This window comes from Saimiri boliviensis, chromosome 3, assembly GCF_048565385.1.
Source record: "Saimiri boliviensis isolate mSaiBol1 chromosome 3, mSaiBol1.pri, whole genome shotgun sequence".
Taxonomy (NCBI): Eukaryota; Metazoa; Chordata; class Mammalia; order Primates; family Cebidae; genus Saimiri; species Saimiri boliviensis.
Window position 1 is genome coordinate 150,958,194 of NC_133451.1, and position 26,859 is coordinate 150,985,052.

At 34.3% G+C, this 26,859-nt stretch overlaps 1 long non-coding RNA gene across 1 annotated transcript in view; it reads left to right on the top strand.

Annotated features, from left to right (window-relative positions):
• LOC141584071 (uncharacterized) overlaps nt 1-13,201 on the top strand; it is a 459,558-nt gene extending 446,357 nt beyond the window's left edge. Inside the window, exon 5 of the long non-coding RNA XR_012517006.1 lies at nt 13,010-13,201. This is a non-coding gene — a long non-coding RNA (uncharacterized LOC141584071). The remainder of the gene's footprint in view (nt 1-13,009) is intronic.
• The last annotated feature ends 13,658 nt before the right edge of the window (nt 13,202-26,859 follow it).

The following is a 26,859-nucleotide window of genomic DNA, read 5'->3' on the forward strand; positions in this document are numbered from 1 at the left end:
TGCAACCTCTGCCTCCTGGCTTCAAGTGATTCCCCTGCCTCAGCCTCCCGAGTAGTTGGGACTATAGGCACACACCACTGTGCCCAGCTAATTTTTTGTATTTTAGTAGAGACGGAGTATCACCATGTTGGCCAGGATGGTCTCAATCTCCTGACCTCTGGATCCACCTGCCTTGGCCTCCCAAAGTGCTGGGATTACAGGTGTGAGCCACTGTGCCTGGCCCTGAACTAGTTAATAATTTAAAAGCACCCAATTGAAAATGTATGTGCAACATTTGTATTTTATCAGCTTTTCTCTGAAATCTTTCTTAATGAGAAATTATTTTCTTATAATGACCAAGGCACTATTTATTATAGAAACATTCTAAGTAGAATATATTATAAAACTGCTCAGAGTAGCACAGCTTATAATATAATTCCATCAGCAGTGTAGCACCATAGTATGGATTTTCAATAGTGAAGTATGAATGCCATAGATATTTAATATAGAATATAATGATGAAACAAAATTATTTTTATGAATAATTTCTATTCATTAAAAAATTGTATGGAATATTTAGACATTTTTGTCAGAATTTAGAAAAAAGTCAGAATCGTGTCAATCCATCAATTTTGCAGATGAGAAAATTGAGACAGATAAGATAAATCATTTGTTTATTGTCCCATTAATACCTGGTACAGAATAAACAAGGAGGACTATTCTTGATCTATCAGACTCACTCCCAAGTGTAAGAATGCTTTTAGAATACAGGACGGTCGTATTAATAGGTACACGTGTAAATCTCATGTCAGAAAAATTTTACCTAACTTCATACTGAAAAAACTGTGTAATATTTCATATTTACTCTGATGTAACATAAATAAAATATCTTATGTTATTTTATCCAAAAGAGAGAATAACAGATGCATCCTTAAGCATACTTCTCTATACGAAGAAAAGAAATGAAGAATATTAAGAGGTCAGGTTGTATAAAGATAATCTAATAAAGGTTTTTATTCATGGCACAATACTTTATAAATACCAAGGTGATTTATTATTTGAACACTGTGGGTTCTTCATGTAATTGTATACTCTACTTCAGTTCTTAGACATACAACATATGTTTTATCAATGGAAAGAAGCTATGTTTTGCTTTTGAACTTCAGACCTGTTAAATGGAAGAAAAGAAGTAGTTTGAATATTTGGAACACACATCACAATAGTGCAATATTTTGTATATTAAAATATCTGAATTTCATAATCAAGTTTTTTTTATAGTTTTGTTTGATCATTGATGATATATTATCATTCTTTGGGACATGTTGGCAAAGGTGCAGTCTTTTTGACGTAGACGTCCTTAGAAGTTTACAATTTATAATACATTGGGACTTTGTATGGAACAAAAACAGAGACTTCAGATAAAGTTGCTACTTACTAAGAATCCAAAAGAGAGAATAACAGATGCATTCCTAAGCATACTTCTCTATATGAAGAAAAGAAATGAAGAATATTAAGAGGTCAGGTTGTATAAAGATAAGTTAGAAGTTGAAAAGAGATGGAGTCAATCTGAAAAAGCTTCAGAAAATAGGTAGACCTGAAACAAACATTTAGACTTAAGATATAATATGCTTTCCTGGAAATTGTTCCAGAAGTAGCACTGGAATTTAAAGGTCACTTTGAAGTAAGGAAAGTATATTGCTAGACAGGGTATAAAGCAGAGGTTAGTGAGAAATGAGACTGAGGGAGTAGAACTGTATAGGAAGGGAATTAAACATTAAAGAGGTATGTATGCACATGACTTCTAATTGTGTACTATTTATACTGTATGAAACACAGAACTGTAGAAAAGAGCGTGACCCTTGAAGCTCAGCTGTATAATTTTAAAGTTCTCTCTAACTGTAAAAGGTGGAAAATAATTCTACTTGCCAAATGTTTAGCACTTATTAAATCCATATTTTGTGCCAGTTTCCAAGCACTTTACATATATAAATTCATTAGACATCAGGATAACCCATTGGAGTAAGTTTTAATGCTTTTGTTATGGGGATTAAATGGACAAATAAATGCCAAGAGCTTAAGTGAACTCCAAAAGTTAGTAATTAGGAAGATCGTAATGAAATGCTCTTCAAATGAAAATAAACTAAGTTTAATCAAGATCTAGTTATATCATTGTTGGTAGTGATATCACCAATGTCAAGCGTGTAAATGAACCGTTACAGCTGAAGTTGTTTGCTAATTCAAGCTTTATTTTAGTGTCTGGAGATCAGAATAAATCATTTTGTAAATGTTCTGATGCTTCACATTTGTAGGTCAACTATGTTTATTTGTTCATTGTCTTTCAGGAGGTGCCTGTTTTCACTGCACATAGACATGCCTTGAGAATGAGTTTTTAATGAACACATTTTTGGTTTTGGCTGCCTGTTTCTGTTTAAAATAAATGCAATATAACAAAATCCACTGAGTGTAGCAAAATTTCAGATTCTGGTTGAACTTAGTTAAATTTCTACCCCTTGTCTCCAGCAGTTTTGAATGTCTTTCTCACGTGCCAAGGGTTACCAAAAATTTCAGCCTTTTTAACAGAGCTTTGTAGAAATAGTTGGGCCTCAAGTTTCTTCAACATGTTGGAGCACGCATTTCTTCCAAGCGACTGGAAGTTAATGACTTTAGCTAAAGCTGAAACTTGCCTTCAGGTCTCCCTCCCTGATCTGTGACGTAGAGCAATTAGAGTTAAATAAGATTGGCATATTGATGGCTTTAACATGCAACACTGGTGCCTGTATCAATTGCAACTAAAAAAAAGAGCAAAAGGTACCTCCTGATTATTCGCCCTAGGTAATAATGAAACAGAACTGTATTTTTTATTAGATTTTGTGAGTTTTGATTTAAATATAATGTAACCTTAAAAGTTTTAGCTTTTCCTAGTTTTCAAGTATTTTATTGGTATATTTTAATTGTCATTAAAAATAATTTTTAATCACCAAAGCAATATGAAGTATATGATGAAGTCATATGTCAAGCGGACGTATGATCACTATTCTCAAGAATCCATGATTGAGCAAACATTAAAGATATATTTTCAATACATATATTTTTTAGAAAGAATAAAATAACACAAGTCCTCAACTACAAAATACTCTTGAATATCATTGGGAATTATTTAGGCAATACATTCACCTCAACCTGGTGGTATTTTGTCTGTTATGATTACGTTGCAATTTTTAGACATAATTGTTAAAGATAATATGGTAAACTGAAGAGCACATTGTAAAAGTGAGGAGCTGAGCTCTGATGCTTTTCAGATAGGCAAAAAGTAAAAAGATGAGAATAAAATTTGAAAAATATTTGTGAGACTAAAATAATGATTGCAATAAAAATGCAGGAATAAAATATAGACTGTGTTCCTGTAAACTGGTAAACCTCCTTGGCTGAGCTCCAGGTAATGTCCTTTCTGTGTGAGCATTTGTTGTTTAGGAAGATGCAATATGCACATTGAGATGTCAGGAAAACGAGCCCCTCTAGAATCTGTTGACAGCAATTCAACTCTAACTCTGAGAGCACATATGCGATCTGATATTACTCATCTGGAAGACTTCTTTTTTTCATACTCAGGATGTTTTCTCCATTTTTATTTTTAATTTATTTCTTACTACAGAGAATTTGTATTGACTAGTTTTTTTCCTCCCTTCTCCTTTCGTTTTTAATGTTTATTTCTTTTGAGCATGGCTCTCTGCTCTATTACTTAGTCAACTTTATAAATCAGTTTCTTCTCTGATCTGTCTTAAATCTCATATGAATATCCTGATTATTCTTATACCATCCTTTATCCGCAGAAGTGATGACTGCCTTCTACAATAACACAGAAGATGTTTTGTTGCAAAGTTACATTTAGAATTCACACATATTATAAGAAACATAAAAAGAAAGGATTTATCTTTATTGGAATTTGTACAGAGTAGAAATACATTTATATATATTTCAACTACAAATTTTTCTCTGGGATCCCAGAAAATAATGCAGTTTTAGGTTTCAGGACTTTAAAAATGGTGTCAGATTTTCCACAGTTGAAGAGGTAATATAACAAAATGCTGAGAACGTAGGCTTTGGAGAGAGACATCTCTAAGTCCAAGTCACTTTTCATGGGACTTACTAGCCATCTTCAGATTTCCTTAAACTCCCTGAGACTCTGTTCCCCCATCTGTAAAACAGGGATTGTAGTGTATACATCACAGGATTACCATGAACATTAAGTGGAATCATGTGTGATTAGCAGAGGAAAACATCAACAGTGGAAGATGACTATTATAGAGAAGGGGGGACATTTTATCAAATGACAATAAGGAGTTTGGAGCTCTTCCCATTATATCATATATTCCAGTCATACATTTATGTAAAGTAAATGAGCCAGGGACGTGGAAAAATTATTAGAAAGGAAGCCCCATCAACGACCTGGTCCTGACAATGGAGAACAGTAGAGCAGAGCATGCTGTTCAAAGGATGGGAGAAGAGGCTTACAGTGAATGAGGGGCCCTGGTCTGGCTCTCCCTCATTTGAAGGAAAATGAGAGCATCAGTTTAAACAAAGGCACCAGAATTTCTCATATCTGCATGGCAGCATTCTAGGCAAAGGTGATGCAGTAGGTACAGAAGAGACAAAATCTCCTGATTTCTTAGAGTTTATAAATGGGTGGGAAAAACAGGCAATAGATTAAAAAAAAATCCCAGGTAATAGATTTTTAAAAACAGGTAATTTATAACATATGATAGAAAGGGAATAAGTGTTCTAGAGAAAAATCAACCAGAAAGTAATTGAGAATATCATGAGGAGCAAAGGGCTATTTTATCCTGGATGAGCAGGCTTCATTGTTCATGATTTCAAAGAGGTAGGGAGCCAGCAGATATCTGGGACTAGAATGTTTCAAACAGAGGGAAGAGCAAGGCTAAATGCATTTAGGCAGGAAGAAAGATGGTATTCCCCCAAGAACAGCACAAAAGGTACTATGGGGAGTGGACTGAGGAGTGGGGAAGAACAGCACTCTCAAAGAACTGGGAGACCTTGCAGGCCACTGTAAGGACGTCTGCTTTCACTTAGCCTGAGTGAGCCTTTCTTAGCTTGGTAAGCCAGAGAAGAGACCTAGGAAGACTAACTTTAGAGCAACATTCACTCTGTCTTCTATGTTGCAAGTTCTCAGTGATCTGTAAAGGAGATTAGGAAGATAGTTTGTTTGACATCTTAATATGTGAAATGGTAGAATAAATGGTAAGAATAGTAACAAATATTTATTCAGTTTTACTATATACCAAGTATAAATCTATCTCGTATAGATTTAACATTATATAATCTCATTTAATTCCTCCAATAATATGAGATATAGTACATGTATTATCCTTGTCTTATAGGTAGGAAAAAGAATTTATAGAGTTAAAGAACTTTTCTAAGATCACAGAGCTAGTGAGTCACATTGAGAAGATCTGATTCTAGAGTTCAGATTCTAATATGTCTTCCCCCACAGGACATTAGACGAGATCTAAATATTTTATACCCATATGTGTATATAGATTTTTAAAAATTCAGTTGTTTCCACTGTGCAGCTTAATTATTGGTGTTTAATAAAATTCATTGCCTTTTGTATGATTACAAGTGAATGAAAATATCTTCACAGATCCACATACTGTATTTTGTAGCAGGGACTAAAGTTCAACAAACAGTTTTCTGTAAATCATATCAAATATTACTTAAATTAGCAAATGGATTATCAGCTATGGGAGAGTATTTAAAACACTGATTCATAAATGTATGCTCTGTATATTTTTACAGTGTTTAGTTGGTACAAATGAGTGGTAAATATGATTTTTTCATGTGCGCTGTATTCCTTTTTTCATTTTGATTCATGGTTTGGAATCATGATTAAGTCTCTCCAGGAAAACAGCAGATTTTAATGTAGATTAGGGCGAATAGATATTTGCTTTAAATCTAAACTCCCTTTGAAATGTCTTCTGCTCGGGTTCCACTGACATGTTTAAAGTTCAAAGTGCAGTGATTGTTTTCAAAACTAAACATTCTTCAAGAGCCCTAAAAGACTAGTGTAAATTTTTAGTGGGGATATGCACATTATAACAAATCGCTTTAAGTAAGTAGAAGACACATCTCACTTCACATTTCATGTAGAGAGGCTCATCTTAGCTTATTATAGGCCCAATAATGTCACCCTAAAGATATCTATATCCTAATCCCTGAAACCTGTGAGCATGTTACCTTATATTGGAAAAACAACTTTGCAGATGTGGTCAAATTAAAAGTATTGAGGTGGAGAGATTATGCTGGATTATCTGGGTGGGCTCAATGTAATCACAAGCATCCTTGGAAGAGAGAGGTGGAAGATCAGAGAGGGAGAGAAATAGGAGATCCACGCTTCTGTTGTCTCTTCTTGCAAAAATAGTCAAAGCTATTTTACTCAGCTTTTCCAGTTAGGCACTGGACTGAGTAATTTATGTTCTTTATGTTATGTGTTTCTCAGAGCCTTATGAAGATGTGTTAGCTCCACATTGTAGATAAGAAGACCCGGGCTAGGTGAGTGTGTGTGAGTAACTCAAGGTAGTAGAGTAGAATGTTTATGAGATCCTGGCTCCTGAGGGTGATGAAGGGTCCAGGTCTCACAAGAGAGATGCAGTCATGGTAGGGCTCTAGTCCCAGGAAAAAAGAATGTATGGAGAAACGGAGGCAGAAATTATTAACATGGACTAAGCTAGCAGGTGGTGGGCTTGGAACAGCAGTAACAGGCTAGGTATGTGGGTCAGGCCCTGACCATTGGGGAAATGGTGACAAAGCTTTCTAATCATAGCTGCTCATTGAATGAGGCTATTCACTACCTTCTCTCATCATCACCCTGGTTTAGGGCTTGAGAGAAATAAACCCTCTGATGATAGTGAATCTAGAAATAGGGGGAGGAGTCAAGAAGATGCCACAAGGCTACAAACAAAAGGATAAGTTGTCAGTTTTCAGCAAAGGTCCCCAACTTATTAGAAAGTATACTGAATAATTACATAATTATTCTAAAGAAACATGAAATAAAAGGCTACTCTTATCAGAGTAAGCTAGGTATACTTTGAAGACTTCCATTCCAACACAAACAATTAACAAACCCAAACAAACAAAAAACCTTCCTACATGTATCTCCAATTGATTTTAATTAGAAAATACCTCTTTGAGGTTAAGGCTTATAGCAATCCTTCACACTTTGCATTCAAAAAAAATTTGCTTGAAAAATTTGTTGAAAATATTAAACAAAATTTGCTTTTTCTTTATTATTATAAGTAAAGAAAAATAAGTTTCAGGAAGAAGGAATTATTTTGTGTCATGGGACACTTTAGTGAAAATTGGATACAATTGGGGAAGTGGAATAGAGCAAGATATAACAAAAATATTCAGCTAAAAGGGGAGGGGGGAAGGATGATCAGAGGGTACTAACAACAAATTTTTCCTAATTTTTCATTTTAAGTGTGCCACTGAAAATTTTCTCTTTGGAAGACTTTGCATGACACAGATTGCTTGTACATTATCTTTTAAAACAGCAAAAATGTTTTGGTCTGTCAAATCTGTAAAATGGTTGGCTCCAATTTCTTTCTCATATTTAAAAATGTGTCATAGAAACATGAGTTATTGTAATTGGATGTTTTTCTCATGGCTCTCTATCTTAGTCCATTTGGGCTGCTATAACAAAATATCATAGACTGAGTAGCTTATAAACAGCAGAAATTTATTTTTCACAGTCCTGGAGGCTGAGAAGTCCAAGATCAAGGTGCAGGCATTTTTGGTGTCTGGTGAGAGCACATTTCTTCCTTTATATATGGCACCTTCTTGCTGTGTCCTCATGTTATGGAAAGGGCAAGGAAGCTGTCTGGGGCCTCTTTTATAAGAACAGGAATCCCATTCACAAGGGCTCTGCCCTTGTGATTTATTCACGTCCATAAGGCCCACCTGTTAATACCATCACATAGTGATTAGCCTTTCAACATACAAATTTTAAGAGGACATATACTTCAGACCATAGCATACTCTCAGTTAAAATGACTATAAAACACTTAGCTATGCACATCTATTTTTTTTTAATGGCTCCTTTTTGTCGCACCCTCCCTACCTATATATCTTATTTTCTCCCTTCTTTCCTTCTCTCCCTCCTTACCTTCTGATCTAGTTAGGTTTTATGTCCTCACCCAAATCTTATTTTGCATTGTAATCCCCAGGTTTTGAGGGGGAGTCCTTGTGGGGGGAGATCAGATCATGGGGTGTTTCCCCCTGCTGTTTTATGAGTGTTTGGCAGATCCTCTCTTGTCTGCTTCTTCTCTCTCCTGCCGCCTTGTGAAGAGGTGCTTTCTGCTGTGAGTATGTTTCCTGAGGCTTTCCCAGTCATGTGGAACTGTGAGTCAGTTAAATCTCTTTTCATTATAAATTACCCCCATCTCTGGCAGTTCTTTATAGCAGTGTGGGAACAGGCTAACATACCTTCCTTCTTTCCTTTTCTTAACTGGAGGCCATTATCTTAAGTGAAACAACTCAGAAACAGAAAGTCAAATACTGCATGTTCTTATATATAAGTGGGGGCTAAATAATGTGTACACATGGACATAGAGTATGGAATAAGGAATAATAGACACTGAGGACTTGGAAGGGTGGGGAAGGGAGGGGGTGAGATAAGAAATTACTCTATGGGTACAATGTACACTGTTCACATGACAGTTATGCTAAAAGCCCAGACTTAACTACTGTATAATATATTCATGTAACAAAACTGTACTTGTACCCCTTAAATTTATACCAGTTTAAAAAAATACAAACCAGTGTTGTCTCAGTTTGCTAGGAAAAGATATGTGATATTCATAGGTACAAGATGAACCTTATTTCATTGGCATGTTGAAGATGAAGACTTTAAGCAAAAACTCGTTCAATTTACTACTATTCTTATCAAGAAAAGCAAGTCACACATACGTGGTTAAGTAACTAGCTATGACAATGTTGCAGCTGGGCATTCAGCTGAAATGGCTGCACTCTGACTTGACACTGGTGGAAGATAAAGTCCTCATTGCCAAATTCAAGACTCACTTTTAACATAGAGATTTCAAAATGAAGCTATTGTCTGTCATGCTGTATTTGAGTGTGTAATCACCAAGCATAGCATAACTACCTGCTGTACTTCAAAGATGTACCCATGTGCTTTCTGAGTCAGCTTTACTTAGCATTTTCCCCCTTCTTCTCAGCCTTCTCATGAACAACTGTCAAGTCTCTTTTCTTTTCACTTATTTTGAAAAAAAATGTTAGTTCCGTATTCATTGACACTTTCCCTCCACATGATACACGTTGTTGGCTAGCTCCAGTCTGGCTTTCCTTTTTGGTTCTTTCACAAGCTGTTATGTGTTTAATCATTGTAGGGCTGGATAGGACAGACTGCAAGTTTCAGTTTGTTCATTTATTTGGCAGAATGATCAGTTCAAAGTTTTAGTAAAAGGCAGAACAAATGTACATATTGCTGTATTTTGTCATTTGAGTGGCTTCTTTAGAGGTTTTCATCTTCACTAACCATATTCATTTTCCCCATTTTTTTCAGCTCAGTCCCACTCATCCTCACCCCGACTTCCCACACAGACGTGCACAACTGATTTGACTTTCAGGGGTCATAATCATGCCTGCATTTTTGGTTTCTGTTAATGGATTTTGCCAGTTAGCCAAAATCTTATTGTTCCTTTTTCTTCATCCTCACATTCCATTATACCATATATTTAGATTTTTACTACAATTCGGGAAACGGATGGATACACACACATATATGTACATACAAACCGAATAAAAGTTGTGCTGTTTGCTGGAGAGAATTCCACTATGGTGGTTTCAACAAAGCAGTGTTATTGTAAGGCACTAGTCAGGACTTTTGAAGCATTTATTCTAGTATATTTTACCTTTCAATATTATTTCTTGTAAATTTTGTTCTGTTTGCTTGTGCATTAGTTTTTAACCTTTACTTTTCTTTTGCAACTCTGCTTTGAAATTGTAAGAAAGAAGAAAAAATAACCTGTTAATTTAAGAACTGAAAAATAATTCCTCTTAGGTGAAATGAATGTGTTTCTCGAGACCAGCACCATGGTAGACCATCCGGTTGGCTGAACAATGTCTGTCTCTCAGCATAGGAATAGACTGGGTGAGAAGTGAAGCAAAGGGAACATATGTCTATGAATGGTCATGTAAGAAGCATTTTGAGCTTCCCTAGGCAGCCTGAGAATAAGAAAGTAGATGAAAGTAGATGGGAAAGACAGACATCCAGAAACTTGGGCAATGGTTGACATTCTATATTAAAGAAGGAGGAAATCTCCAATGTCAGAAATGGCTAAGACACTTTAAAATCAGATATAACAAAATTTTAATTCCAAGTTGTTCCCTATGTTAGTATAATATGGAAACATCCATTCTCCAATTCCCTTTGCACCAAAACTTCACACGAGTCTGCTAGTCATAGATAAATATACAACTCTGAGTGGTTGTTATTTGGAAGTGTGAAATGATTGGAGATGGTGTACAGTGGGTGAAGAGGTGAGAAAAATCAAAAGCATAAGCAAGAAGCAAAGGCAGGGTAGTGATATAAACTTCAGCAAAAGTAACATCTCAGTGCCAACGGTGGCTGGCAGAAATTTAAGTGCCACCACTTCTCACTCTAAATCTGTAGCAAATATGAGAAGTGAGGTTTCTTAGATTTATTTAAAATGACAGCATGGTACTGGTACCAAAACAGAGATATAGACCAATGGAACAGAGTAGAAGCCTCAGAGGCAACGCCACACATCTACAACCATCTGATCTGCGACAAACCTCACAAAAACAAGCAATGGGGAAAGGATTCCCTGTTTAATAAATGATACTGGGAAAACTGGCTAGCCATGTGCAGAAAGCAGAAACTGGACCCTTCCTGACACCTTATGCTAAAATTAACTCCAGATGGATTAACGGCTTAAACATAAGACCTAACACCATACAAACCCTAGAAGAAAACCTAGGCAAAACCATTCAGGACTTAGGCATAGGCAAGGACTTCATGATTTAAAATGCCAAAAGCATTGGCAACAAAAGCCAAAATAGATAAATGGGATCTAATTAAATTCCAGAGCTTCTGCACGGCAAAAGAAACAGTCATTAGAGTGAATCGGCAACCAACAAAATGGAAAACAATTTTTGCAATCTACCCATATGACAAAGGACTTATATCCAGAATCTACAAAGAACTAAAACAGATTTACAAGAAAAAAAACAAACCCATTCAAAAGTGGGCGAAGGATATCAACAGACACTTTTCAAAAGAAGACATATATGAGGCCATTCTTAGTGAGGAGCTCATCAGACATGGGAGAAAAGTGGGTTAAGAATGAGGAAAGGGCTTAATAAAGTCTTTGGAAATACAGCATTGTTTTTCAAAAAAAGTAGTATGGGGCAACTGGGGCAAAGAAATAAGCAATTGATGGAAACTGGTAGTGTTCTTGTCCTTTCTCAAGGACACCAACCCTGCCTTTCAGACTATTTCCCTGTTATTTAGACTCCTATAGGTTTCCTTGTTAGCTTTTATTACAATTGAAATCAATTTATTAGTTGCTTCCTCTCTATACATTGTAAATTTTATGATGGCAGGGACTGTAAATTGCTTATACAGTTGTAGGCACTTACACATTCTTATTAGTATTATTATTAACCACTATATATTCCCACCCAGTATAGTGCCTGGAACATGGTAAATAGTCATTAAATGTTTGCCTAAAGAAGGAATAAATTGACAGATGCACAGGGGAGACACATAGACTGAAGAGGTCAAGTAACTGACCCAGCTTGTCCAAAGTAAACATTCTTACCTAAGGACTAATTGTCGATCAGGTGTATGTGATTGTCATATAGATAAAATGTATGGATTGCATATCGTTTATATGCCTCCTAAGGATGTTCAGGTATAAAGAGAATTTTCTTAGTAAAATTAATTCAAATGTTTATTAACATAAATGAATTTTAAAAACAATCTAATTTTAACAAAATTATTTTACATTCTTAAAACTTTAGAATTTATTTAGTTACAATTCATGGTGAGTTAGTCCTTTTAATAGACATTGTTTTAGTGAATTCTGGCCCTGAATTTAATGTTGAGATTTTCATATAACTCGTGATTGAATTTTACTTGATTTGAACTCATTACTTATCACTTGTTTTAACAGATAAAATGTATGGATTCATTTATGAACTAAGATTCTTGCCCCCTCACCAACTTCAGTAATGTTTTTGTTTTATATGTAACTATTTCCTCTGGAAAATTCCTTTAATAATTACTTTCCCCATTGCAAAGTGTAAAGTATAAGGCCTCTAAAAAATTATTCAAGTGAAAGTTGATGTAAATTACATTGTAGATAGGCTGTCATTAGTGAAGGGTGTGTCCTTTTAGAGATTATAATTTCCTGCTCCTTAAAAGAACAAACAGTGGAAATCCAAGTTGAGACTTGCTTTTGGTTATATTCTGATGACACACTATCATGATTGAAATTGAGAACCACAATTTTTTGATAGATTGAATTTTTGAAATGAAAGCAGCACCATAATTATGATATGTCAGATATTCATATGATCTACATTTATATGTGTATTTATAATTTTCTTATGTTGCTTCTATACATTTCCCTTGGAGTTTACACATTTCTTTAAAAGAAACATACTACAAAAAAATTAAAGATTTTAACTAACTATTTAAGGTGTCTTGAAATGGCTTATTTATGAATGCTTTTAGTTTGTCTAGGTTTAATATAACCTCAACAATTTGTTACAAAAGAACACTTTCAGTATTCTCTAATAATTGATAAAAATGTATATTAGAGAAGGCTGAGTACTCTTCCCAGGATTTCTTTCCTCTTTCATGTTGGAATTTAGACTTAGATGAGTGAAATAATTATAGGTGTTCTATGTTCTCACAAGTTAGTTTTCTTAGGTTAACTTTTAACAAAAATATGTTCATTTTACCTAGGTTTTCAATCTAATTTGAACAAAGGTGTACCTTGACTGCATTTGCTTTCTTCTCTTTGTGCTTTAGGTAAGTAAACACTAGTTGATTTTCACAAGCAGTCCCAATCAATGTTTATTATTGACAAATGTCAACAAAGCGGTTGTGTACCTGACACAGGATTCTTTCATTGCTGCTTCACCAGTGGGAATTCTCCATGGCCAGTGGTGCCTCTGCCCAGACTTCACTGGGTCCTCTGGGCACTAGCATCTGGGCAAGAGGGAGGCAGTGCACCTCAAAACTCAGAGATGCTAGCAACTGTGGAGTTCCCAAGGGGTGTTACAGCTTTTGCTCAGGGAGTCCCAAAGTCTGAGCCCCAAGGAAGTGTTACAGCTCTCTTTCGTTCCTGCTGTCTGCAGCTAAGTGAATAGGGGTGTGTCAAATCTCATTTGTCCTACCACCTGCAGCTCGAAGAATGGGGGTGTGTGGCCCTCAATGGTTTCTTCACTGTCACTTAACAAGCAGGAGTGTGTGTAACAACTCTTTTTGCACTTGCTGTTCCATGGGTTCTGGGTTCTTGTCTCATGATCAAGAGGAATGAGGTACAGTGGACAGCAGAGGGAGAGCAAGACAGAGAAGAATTTTATTGAGTGACAGAAAAGCTCTCAAAAAGAGGGGACCCAAAGTGGGTAGCCCTCTGTGTGAGAGGGGGCCCCAAAATGGGTAGCCTTCTGTGAGCATGAGTCCAGGATTTTTATGGGTTCAGAATGGGGAAGTGTATGTTGATTGATCCATGGGCAGATCTGGAAAAAGCAGCATTCACTTGGCTAAAAGGCATGGGGAAGTTTTCACTCCAGTTGTGGGATCTACCCAGAACTGGAAGCTCAGGTTTTTAGGCTTCAGGCTGTTCTTGGTTTGAAGATCAGATGTCACTGGGGAACCTCTTTGTCTGCCTAGGGATTTGTCTATCTCCTGTTACTATCATACCTAAGGTAGCTTTTTTCTGTTTTCTGCCAATTAAGTTTTCTTTTCTTTGAATAATCTGATTAAATCCTTTGTCCTTTCTATATTGACATGTTTGCTTTTCTTGTACATTTACACACACACACACACACACACACACACTCTGGGCTTTACAAATTTCTCTTATATGTAAAACAAATATGGTCTCTTGGATATGGACTCTTTCTATATTTATAGTAGTTTTAATGTACAGAAAATTTTTAGTTTAATGTCATACACTTACAAATGCTTTCCTTTATAGTTTCACTTTCTTTTTTCATTTTCACAATTCTTTAAATATTCTATTCAGAGAATACTATGTGCCAGGTACTAGATCTGGGGATACAGCAGCAAACACAATAGACAAAGTGCCTATTCCCTTCTCAGCACTGATAATAACTGATATAAAGGAAAGTAAAACAGGGTAACAATGCAGTGAATGGTAAGCATTAAGTGTGGAGGCTTATAATTTATATCTGATGGCCTAAAGCAAACCTTTTTGATTAGAGCAGAGAACTTGATAGGCGAGGGAGGGAGCAACCTATGTAGGTATTTGTCTTGTTTAAAAATTTTTCACTCTTCTGATGACATAAAATTTACTCCTATACATTCTTGTAAAATAGTTTCAAAATTAGTTTTCATATTCAGGTTTAATCTGTTTAAAATATTTTTGTGTTCTTACTATAAGGTAAGAACCTAATCTGAACTTTTTCTATGCAGAAAAGCAACTATTTTAATACCATGGATTAAATAGGCCACTCTGTCTCCACTGTTTTATAATGCTGCCTGTTGTACACCTTTGGCTTTGTATATAATTGAACCTTTTAAAGTAAGCTTTCTATTCTGTTCTATTGATCTACTTATTTGTTTCTGTACCAGTATCACTTGTTTAATTACTGTGTTTTTGCAATATGTCTTGATTTCCAGTTTACTCTTCCTCTTCTTACTAGTTTTTATTTTCTATTTTGTGCTGGTTATTCTTGGATCTTTATCTTAAAATGTATATTTAAGTATGAACTTACCTAGTTTAAACAAAAATTTTATAATATTTTTATTTTCATGTGTCAATTCATTTAATGAGGATTGCCATCTTCAAGCTATTGAGTTTTGTCATCCAGGAAAGGGCATATATCTCTATGAATTTAAGACTACTTATAAATCCTTCAGTGAAGTTTGTAATATTTTCTAAAGTTTTCATTTATTTCTAGGTAATCTGCATTTTTCAACTTTTAATACTTTTAAAAATATTTTATACCTTTTCGGTTTTGGAAATATAAGTATTTTTGATGTAATGATCTGAAATTCAGCAACTTTATAGGGCATACTCATTATTTTAAATGTATTTGTTGGTAGATTCTCTTCAACTTCCTATTTAGACTTCTATCTGTGAATGACAAAAATTATTTATATACTTTTTTTTTTTTAACAATTCTTAGCTATTCTATTTATTTTCTTTCTTGTCTTTTTTTGTTGGTTAAAATTTCTTTCTTTTTTTTTTTTTTCTTTTTTTTTTTTTTTTGAGACAGAGTCTTGCTCTGTCACCCAGGCTGGAGTGCAGTGGTAAAATCTAGGCTCACTGCAACCTCCACCTCCTGGGTTCAAGCAATTCTCCTGCCTCAGCCTTCCAAGTAGCTGGGATTACAGGTGCCTGCCACCATGCCTGACTTTTTTTTTGCATTTTTAGTAGAGACAGGGTTTTGCCATGTTGACCAGGCTGGTCTCAAACTCCTGACCTATGGTGGTTTGCCCACCTCAGCATCCCAAAGTGGTGAGATTACAGGCATTAGCCACCATGCCTGGCCAATTTCTAATAAATTCTTAATAAAATGTTTAGTAGCATATGTATATATACATCTTATTATATATGCATATATAAAAATAATAGACTATATTAAAATATATTAATTTATCATTTTGCCATCTTTTAGTCATAAAATTACACAATTAAAGGATTCTAAAATATTGTAAATTCTGTATTATGTACATTCCAGTATACAAATTGTAAATTTTATACACACACACACACACACACACACACACACACGCACAAGCAAATTGAAAATAAATAATACACTGTTAAAGGACTGTGCTTATTTTCTATTGTTTATCTTTCTATTCTCAAATATCAGATTAGATTATTATGAATTGTTAAATACATTATTAAATATGATATTCCAATATTTTAATTATTTTTGTTAATACTTTAGCATGCATTTATCTATAAAGTAAGGCTGGATTTTCCATGTTTTTACTGTCTTTTTCTATTATTTGATATCAAAATTATAATCCCTTAATAAAAAAGAGTTTTTCTACTTTTGCTACTTTGGCAATAGTTTGCAAAAGTTAGAAATTATGTGTCCTTTAAATGTTTGTGGATGTCTCCTATAAAATACCTGTCTACATTTTGTTGGTTATTTGTTAAATGTAGTTTTTAACTATTGATTAATTTCTAACTATTTAAAAATGTATTCCAATGTACTAGTTTTGAACCATTTTGGTAGTATTGGTTTTTCTAGAAAATTGCCCATTTAAAATAAATAATTTTTTAAATTTATTTTAAAAATAATAAATAAAATTTATTATTTTTAAAAAATGTCTTTTAAAATAAATTGTCCTGAATTTGGGCCCTTTATTGTGGTTTTTAAACCTGTATTTTGTTACTAATTATTGCCTATATTTTACTCTTAAGATTTACTTATGCCTGTTTCTCTTTATCTTGAGCCGTCTTGACGAAAGCATGCTTAAATTTATTAGCTTTTTAGAAAAATGGTTGTTGCTTTTGTTTCTTATCATTATGTTTAAATCTATTTCTGTTATCACATTATCTATCTTTTCTCTACATTCTCTGTAGTACTTGACTCATTGTGGTTTATTAAATTTTTGTGGTTGTTATTAAATCAGTACTCATTCACAAAGTTTAAATAGCATTATAAAAAAGTATGAACTAAAAAGATCTCTCCTACTTTTACCCCCATCTGCTCAATTTCTATGCAGAGATTTTACATGGTTATCTTTATGTACACACACAATTATTACCCTTCTTTTGTTACTTAATATCAGCTATGTCATATTTTAGAAATTTACCTATACCACTACATTAAGAGATTAAAAATTTTTTTAAAGCTGGTTAGTATTTCATTGTATATTTGGAAAATTATTAACTATTCCCTTTTGATGAACATTGATATTTTTTCCAAACTTTCGCTATCGTAAACTCTGATGCAAGGGTAAAGTTTACTGCATCTGACTTCTCTTTCCACTTATTTTTGCTGAATCATTTGGCAAAAAATTACATATGACACCTCCCCCATATATATTTCACATGCATCTCTGAAAGATGATATGCTGTGCAATCACAATTTATTTTCACATCTAAGAAAATTAACAATAATTCCATATATAATTTAAAATCCAATTCTCATTCATATTTTTCAATTTTCCCAAATATATATATGTAGAAATTTGAGGTTCAATCAAGTTTGACAAACTGAATTAGGCTGTGTCCCTTTAGTTTTTTAAAATCTAGAACACTCTCTCCCTCCATTTTTATTTTTTTTAATCACACTGAGTTCTTGAAAATTCCAGGCCAGGCTGGGCACACTGGCTCACGCCTGTAATCCCAGCACTTTGGGAGGCCAAGGCGGGCAGATCACCTGAGGTAAGGAGTTTGAGGCCAGCCTGACCAACATGGCAAAACTCCATCTCTACTAAAAATACAAAAAATTAGCCGGCCATGGTGGTGGCTGGCTCCTGTGATCTCAGCTACTCAGGAGGTAGAGGTTGCAGTGAGCCGAGATCATGCCACTGCACTCCAGCCTGGGCAACAGAGTGCTACTCTGTCTCGAAAGAAAGAACGAACGAAAGAACGAAAGAACGAAAGAACTGAAGAAAGAAAGAAAGAAGGAAAGAAGGAAAGAAGGAAAGAAGGAAAGAAGGAAAGAGAAAGTTCCAGGCCAATTGTTGCATAGATTTGATCATATTCTAGATTTTTTCTGATTTTTTTGTTTTCTTATCACTGGATTCAGGTAAGCATTTTTGGCAAGAATTTTACGTAAGGTATGTTGCATTATCAATATTGGTTATGTTAACTGGTATTGCTGGTGATGTTTGCTTTTGTCATTTAATTAAGGCAGTGACAACTAGATCTCCCTTTTATAAAGGTACATTTTCCTCTGAGGTTTGTAAGTGATCTTTGCATGAATAATTCAAAATTATATGGACATTTTATATTTCAGTAAGATTTCACTCTGGTTTCCACACTCATTATGATCCTTGTCTGAATCAATTATTGCATAGAATGGCAAAATCATTGATTTTCTAATTCTTTCATTCCTTTTACATTCATTAGCTGTGATTCCTTAAAGAACATCAATTTTCTTCTTTTCTTTCTCTCTTCTCTCTCCTAATAAAACTACACTCATCATTTTAAAAATAATGTATTATAATTCGTTGCACTCTTTATCTTTCTTGGAGCTCAGATTATTCTAAGTTTGGTCAGTATATGCTGCCTCAAGAAACCTTCTCCTTTTAACCAACTCTGTTTATTATTAAGAATATTCTTGATTTTTGAAATTGCATTTCTCTCAATATGATTAAGATTGAGCATCTTTACAAATGTATGAAAGCTATTTGTATTTATTTTACTGTGAATAATTTATTAATATTCTTTGCTCATTTTTCAGTTAGATTGCACGTCTTTTTGTTATTGACTTGTATGAACTTTTTTAAATTTAAAAAGACTAGGGCTTTGGCTGTGGTTTAAAATATATCATATTTTTGTCACATTGTGACTTTGTTTGGACTTTATGATTTTTTTTTGCCACAAAGATTTCAAAAATTTCTCTTTTGAAAGTGTTCCTTTTTTCCATGGCTTCTAGAGTTTGTGTCAATTCGATAAACCTTTTGCACTCTAGATTCTAAAGGAATTCTACCATGTTTTATTAAAGCACTTTCTACCATGTTTTATTATGCACTTTTGTGACTTTGTTTCTACATTTATGCCTTTAATCCATTATGATTTTATTTCTGTTGTATGGTATGAACAATTAATTCAACTTTATGTTTTTCTAACAGTTTAACCAGGTTTCTTCACTTCATTTATTAAAAAATAATTTTAGCTTTTATTTTAGATTTAGGGGGTACATGTGCAGGTTTGTTACATGGGTAAATTATGAATATATTGTGATGCTGGAGTTTGGGGCATTAATTATCTTGTCACCCAGGTAGTAACTGTCACCCATAGTATCCAATAGGTAGTTTTCAGTTCCTGCTTCCTCTATTCCTCTCTGCTAATGTAGTCCCCAGTATCTGTTGTTCCCATCTTTGTGTCTGTGTGTACTCAGTGGTTGGTTTCCACTTATAAATGAGAACATGTGGTATTTGCTTTTCTGTTCCTGCATTAATTCACTCAGGATAATGGCCTCTAGCTGCATCCATGCTTCTGCAAAGGACATGATTTTGTTCTTTTTCATGTAGCTGCATAGTAGTCCATGGTGATAACCAACCCCCTCATCATTTTTAAGTAGTTCATATTTTTCTCTCTGGCTTGAGATAATACTTTCAACATTTGATAAAATTCTGAATTTATTTAGTCAAATTTCTGGGCTTTAGATTATGTTTTTAATGTACCTACACAACCAGATTTTAATTATTTAAGAATCGTAGTATATTTTGATGACCTTGTATTTTCTCAATATTTGTTTTTTAGTCATAAAAATTAAATATTTTCATATAACTATAGAATTACTTTTCCTAATTAAAAATGTTCTTGGCATTTTTATTTGTATTATCTTCCATTAACTTAAAAATTCGACAACTTATAAGTATTCCTATCTAAAATCATGACATATCTTTCTATCTGGTCAAGCTGTTTTTTAAAAATATACAATTTACAAATGTCTTCTTAATTTTATTCTTAGCTTTTAAATTCTTTGTTGCTATTGTAAATGGTATGATGTCTCTCATTATTTCATGTAACTTGTTTGTATATGTAAAGTTTGCTGATTTGGAAATTTATTTGTAACCATTACCTTAAAATAGTTAAATTCATTGTGGGGAGATTTTTGTTGTTGTCATTGAATGTTTTATATTTTCCAGGTAATCATAAAGTAATGAGTTTTTGTGTTCCCCTTTTCATTTTTCATGCTTTTTCTTGTCTAATTTTAGCAACTAGTTAATGCGTAATGTTAAATGATAAGGACGACAATATATTTCTTTGTCTTATCTCTAATATTAAGAACTAATACTGTAATGTTCCCAAACACTAGAGGTTGCACAAAGAAGTTCATCCGTATTCAGCTGTAGGCTAACCCAGTTCGTCCCAGGAGAAAGTCTTAGTAACCACAATACAGCAGCTTGAGGAGAGCTGTCCTATACTCTGCTCCTCACTAGAGCTGGGCTTGTTACTGCCATTTGCCAGGTGAGTGAGTAAACTACAGATTTTTTGAGTCTGCCCTCTAGACTGCTTTTAATTTCAACTGTCTTAATTCAGGTTCCCTAGAAAAAGACCACGAAATAAGGAAATGCTTCTAAGAATACTGTTGAGGGAGGGCAGGAAGCAGAACATGGAGGGGAAAGACAAAGGTACAATTTCAGGTAAACCCCTAGCCTGATCCTGAAGATTGGAAAAACAACTCTGGAGGGCAAAATATACTTCAGAGTTTGTCTCACTCAAGGCAAGAATGTTGTACTGTCATATTCTCAAATCAAGGAGTGATTGGTTAACATCCCTTAACATTCCACAAGGGATGTAAACTCCTGGGCATTCCTACTCCCTGCCCCATGGGAAAACTGACTCCGTTAATCTAAGCGCAGTCCTCTGAGGAGGAGAGTCGAGGTATGCCTTTCTTTCTTTCCTTCTTCTTCATCTTTTTTTTTTTTTTTTTTTTTGAGATGGGGTGTTGCCCTGTCGCCGGGTTGGAGTTCAGTGGCGGGATGTCGGCTCATCGCAACTTCCGCCTTATGGGGTCGAGGGATTCTCCTGCCTCAGGTAGCTGGGATTACAGGCACACGCCACCACACCCAGCTAATTTTTGTATTTTTAGTAGAGACAGGATTTCACCATGTTGGTCAGGCTGGTCTCGATCTTCTGACCTCGTGATCCACCCACCGTGGCATCCCAAAGTGCTGGGAAAACAGGCGTGAGCCACCTGCTTAGCCAGGTATGCCTTTTTAAGCAAAAACACAAGGTAAGGAACAAATAGCCAGAAATAAGAAAAGTTATATGAGAAAATCTCTATATTATATCAACTATCACCTACAGTTGATAATGTTTTTTCTTATTGACTTAATATTGAGAGAAGTGTGCTGAATTTCCAACGATTGCTTATCAAACTTTCCTTGACATTTTAGTGTATTTGCTTCGCGTACTTCGTGCTGTGTTCCTAGATGCATGATGTTTTATCTGCACAATGACTCTCTTCATACATAATAGTTTTTGCCTGAAAGTTTTTTTGTTTTAGCTCCATGTACTTTTTGTAAATAGAACCTGAATGCATTTAGGTTTTTAAAACAAATAATCGAAATCTAAGTCTTTTAACTGTTTTTAATCCATTTAAATTTATTAATATTATTGATATATATGTATAGATATGGTTTGTTTTACTTTATATATTTTTATTTTACTTGCCTTTACTTTGTCCTTTTTTCTCTTTTCTTGATTACAATTTGGAATGATTGAGGTTTTCATTTTCTTTTCATCTGGCGTGTTTCTTTTCTTTTCATTCTTTCCTTTTTCCCTCCCTATACTTTATCTCTCCCTTTCTTTTTCTCTCTCTCTTCTGCCCTGCCTCTCTCTCTTCCTTCCCTTTTTATGATTACTCTTAAGTTACTAACATGAATAAATAGCTTTACATAGTCTAAATGAATTCTTACCTCTACCCTGCTCTCTCCAAATGCAAGGACCTTTAAAGTCTTACTTTAATTTACTTTTTAATTGTTTTTACTATATCTAAAATTTAGCTATACTTTATTTCGTATTAATCTTTAGGTTTTTTAAATTAAAGAATAAAAACACAGTTTGAAAATTCAAGTTATCCTAAAGAACAGGTGTCCTTATTTTTTAATATTACTCTCTATGCCTTCAGTATCCTTTTTTTTTTTTTTTTTTTTTTTAACTCCCAGAAGCAAACTCTCTCTCTTAACATCATTCTACTGTGTTTTGGCTTTATAGCTTTAAATACTAGGCCTATATTCTTATTTTAGAGTTCTGTTTTTGTAAGTTATGTATCAACTTTCTACTATGAAAGATGATTACTTAGCTCTCTTACTACTCCTCCCTGCCCCCAATGTACTTCTTTCACTTTTGCAATGGAGTTATATAATAATGTTTATTATTGAGTCTGATTGGCAGACTTGATTGAGCGATTTATGGAAAACATACATTGACATAGGCTTGTCAGGTAGCGTGGCCAGGGGATCTCTGCCGTAGTCAGCAGCCCCCATAAGCTGTCGATGTTCGCATTTATTTAGTACTGATTAAATGACAAAGGTCTCAAGTAAACACCATTAGAGGGTAGTTAACGTTGATAACCTTAGGGTAGAGAGTAGTCATGTGCCCATGATGATCAAGGTCGGTCTTAGAACCACATGAGTAAACAGTTGTTTAGATAAACTCATCTACATTCATTTGTGTCTACTCCTAGCTATTAGCTCAAGGTAAGAGGATTAGCCCATCTTCAGCCATGACCTCTTTCCCAAGGTTTTCACAAAATCTTCCAGCCTACCAAGAAGGTTTGCATTTTATATGATTTCTCACACCATTCTGACAGATCTCTTATAGTTTATATTTGGGGGCAGGGGGTTATTGATTATAACATGTAATCAATACTTACTATTTTTTACCAGATAATGGGCTAGGCATTTTGAGATGTAAAAATAAAAATGCCATCCAAGATCAGGATGCTCACATTCTAATGATGGATAGAGAAAATTAACAGAAGCTAAATCTGCAGTGTAATTCGTATTGTAATAGAAGTTAGTGTAGTAGGTAAGAGAATGTCACATGTAGATGTTAGGGGAGTAAAATTTCAGGCAGTAGGAATAGCAATTTCAAATGCCTAAAGATTGGAGCACGACTATCTTGTAGGAATAGCAAGCACTGAATATGCAAGGAAAGTTGCTAGTAAGAGAGAACATCAAAGTGGAAATAAATGGTCAATTCTTGTATGTTCTCTTAAGCCAAAGTCAGCAAACTTTTTCTGTAAAGAGGCAAACTGTAAACATTTTTTATTTGGCAGGCCATTCAGCCTCTTAGGCAGTTACTCAACTCCGCTGTTGTAGTATGAAAGCAGCCACAGACAATATATAAGTGAGTGGGCATGGCTATATTCTAGTAAAACTTTATTTAGAAATCTTCCTTTCATTAGCGCATTGCACTGATCTCATAATGCCTTATCCTATTTGTAGTTAAGATATTGCTAAACTAAGAGTTGGCAAACCATACAGAAGCTAAGAAAAATTTTTATATTTTTAAGGGGCTATAGCATACAAACACACCACACACACACACACACACACACACACACACACAGAGAGAGAGAGAGAGAGAGAGAGAGAGAGAGAGAGAACACGGACAGAGACAATGTGTGTCCTTAAAGCCTGAAATTTTTACTACTTTGCCTTTCACAAGAAGTTTGCCAGTATCTGCACTAAACTTACAAAAATGAGTTTCTCAGTTTTTCCTCTTTTTTTTCACTTTCTGAAATAATTTCTCTAAGGAGGATTATTTATTTCATAAAAATTTGATAGGTCTTACCTGTAAAACGGATAAAATCTAGTTTTTTGTTTTGTTTTTTGAGCCAAGGATATCCTGATTAGCACCATGACCAGTTGTCCTTCCATTCAGTTTTTCTGTTTTTTTCTAGTGACATAATAGAATCTATTCATTTCAGAAATGTATCCATGTTGTTCTAAGTATTCATACTATTTTCAGTAGAGTAGATCACTGGGCTTCATTATAATTTAAAAATTCTCTCTAGCTCTCTAAAATATTTTCTTTTTTAACCTCACATTTAATATACATTTCCTCATTTTTTATTGCTCACATTTGCCAGACTTTTACCTAAATTATTATTCTTTCTAACTAGTTAGATTTTGCAATTGGGGATGTTTTCTATTCCCTTTTTGTTCTTAATTTTTTGATTTCTGGAATTACCTTTTTTTCTTCTTTGACTATATTCTTTTTACTTAAATTTTTCTGTTGGATATTGAGTTTATTTCCTCTTTTGTATTCTAATAAATATATTTTGTAGCTTTAGGTTTTCCTTTCAGCTTTCTTTAATCTAGTTCAACAGATTTGAATATATGGTTTTCATTGTAATTCAGTTTTAAGTATTTTGTGAATTTTTCTCAGGGCCTATTTTCTAATTTAAAGATAAGTTTGTAGTATGATTTTTTTTTTTTTTTTTAAGACAGTCTTCCAGTGTCACCCAGCTTGGAGTGCAGTGGTGCTATCTCAGCTCACTACAACATCTGCCTCCCAGCCTCAAGTGATTCTCCTGCATTCTCCTGCCTCTCAGCCTTATCTGGGATTACAGGCATGAGCCACCACACCCAGCTGGTAATATAATTTTTAATTTCCAGACATACGAGATTTATTTTATTAGTTTTATAACTATTAACTTCTATTTTTTTTTTGCATGTTTATAGTAAGAGAGTGTGGTTTACATAATGTTAACTCTTTGGAACTTATTTTGTCATTAATATGGACAGTTTTGTTAATGTTTTATATGTGCTTGAAAATAATCTTTATTTTGTATTTGGTGGATGGGAAATTCTCTGTAAAGTAATGGTCTTGAGCTTATTAATTATGCTCTCCAAATTTTCTACAGTTTTGCTTACTGGTCTGCTTGAGCAATCTGTTTTTGAAAGAATATCACAAATATTCAACTGTTATGCTTATTTTTTCATCATTGAGTTATAACACAAATACATAAAGATATAACAGTATAAATGGAGACTGGGTGCAGTGGCTCATGCCTCTAATTCCAGCACTTTGGGAGGCCATGGTGAGTGGATCACCTGATGTTAAGAGTTCAAGATCATCCTGGCCAATATGGCAAAACCTCATTTCTACTAAAAATACAAAAAATAGCTGGGCATGATGGCACACTCCTTTAATCCCAGCTACTCGGGAGCCTGAGGCAGGAGAATCACTTGAACCCAGGAGGTAGTGAGCTGAGATTGCACCACTGCACTCCATCCTGGGCAACAGGTGAGTAAGACTCTGTTTCAAAAAATAAAATAAAATAAATAAAATAAATGTAAAGCTTAGTGAATTGTCAGAAAGTTAAAACATTCAGGTCATTATTACCCTGGTTATAAAATAGTACAATACCAGGTCTCTAGAATTGTTTTTGTTCCCCCCTCAATCTCTAGAAACCTTTATCTCCAAAGACAACCAGAAGACTTCTCAGACTATAGAATCATTTCACTTGTTTTTAAACTTTATGTAAATTGAACCATACAGTATATGCTTTTTGCTTCTATCTTCTAACATTATATGAGTCACCCATATTGTTTTTTGAATCACTATTTTTCATCCTATTTTTTATTGCATTGCAGTTATTCACTGAATAAATGCAATGATACATATATCCATTGTACCGTTTATGGACATTCGGGTTATTCTCAAATGAATAAAAGTACTAGGCATGTTCTCATCCATGCTTTTTGGCATATAGATGCACTGTGTTTTTTATTGGACATATTCCCAGAATAGGGCTTTTTGGTCAAAGGATACGTGTCTGACTTTAAAAGGTAGCACACAACAGCTTTCCATAATGGATTTACCAGTTTGTGCCCCACTACCAGCAGTGTAAAAGTTCTGGTTGCTACATGCTGTCAGTACTCCTGGTACTCAGTCTTTCTCATGTGAGCCACTCTCAGTGGGAATTGAGGTCTTGTTGTGGCTTCGGTTTTAATTGTCCCCATAACTAATACTGTTGAGCAGTTTTTCACAAATGAATTGGCCATTTTATTGAGCATCTGTTCAAATTTCTTAGCCATTTTCTATTGGGTTTTCTATCGTTTTCCTATTGATTTATACAACTTTATTATTTATTCTGGATATGAGATCTTTGCAAATTGCAAATATTTTTTCCCATTTTAAGATTCACTTTTATAATCAAATAATATATTTCAATAGACTAAAATTCTTAATTTTAATATATTACACTGTATTTTTCTCTTTTTTAAAATCAGGGCTTTGTGTGTCCCTTTTAAGAAATCCCTGCTTACACAAAGTTTAGAAATATATTCTGCACTATCCATTAGATAGTGCACTATCCATTAGAATTATAACGTACGTGACAACTTTGAACCACAGATATGATCTTAATTTTTGGTAGCCATAATAAAAAATAAACTGGGTAAAACTAATATGCATAATAAAAATGATTAGTAACATTTTTGTTCTTTTTCTTTAAGACTTCAAGTTTTAGTCAGATTTCAAGAGCTGATAACCACATGTGACTAATTACTATCATATTGGGTGACCCATTTCTTGAAGGGTGCATGATGTGCCATTCACATAGCTCCACCATCTGTTGCAATTGACTTTTGTTCTGTGTGTGTTGTTAGGTAGAACACCTAGCAAGGAAACTAGGTAGCTTCAAGAAGCAAAGGAAGATCTTCAAGATCCCGAGCCAATCTGGGTCCCTTAGAAACTAAGATAGGGCTTGATAGTACTAGGACTTTATGAATATCTCTTATCTCTGCATATTCTCTCTTATTCCATGGGGATATTTGCAACATGGCAAGGAACATGGCCACCTGTTTTTCTCAGGTCACATCTTTACAATCTCCAACAGCAGAAGAGAAAAGCTAATTCTAATTTTGTGTAGAAATATCCCATCAGGTAATATTCCAGTACT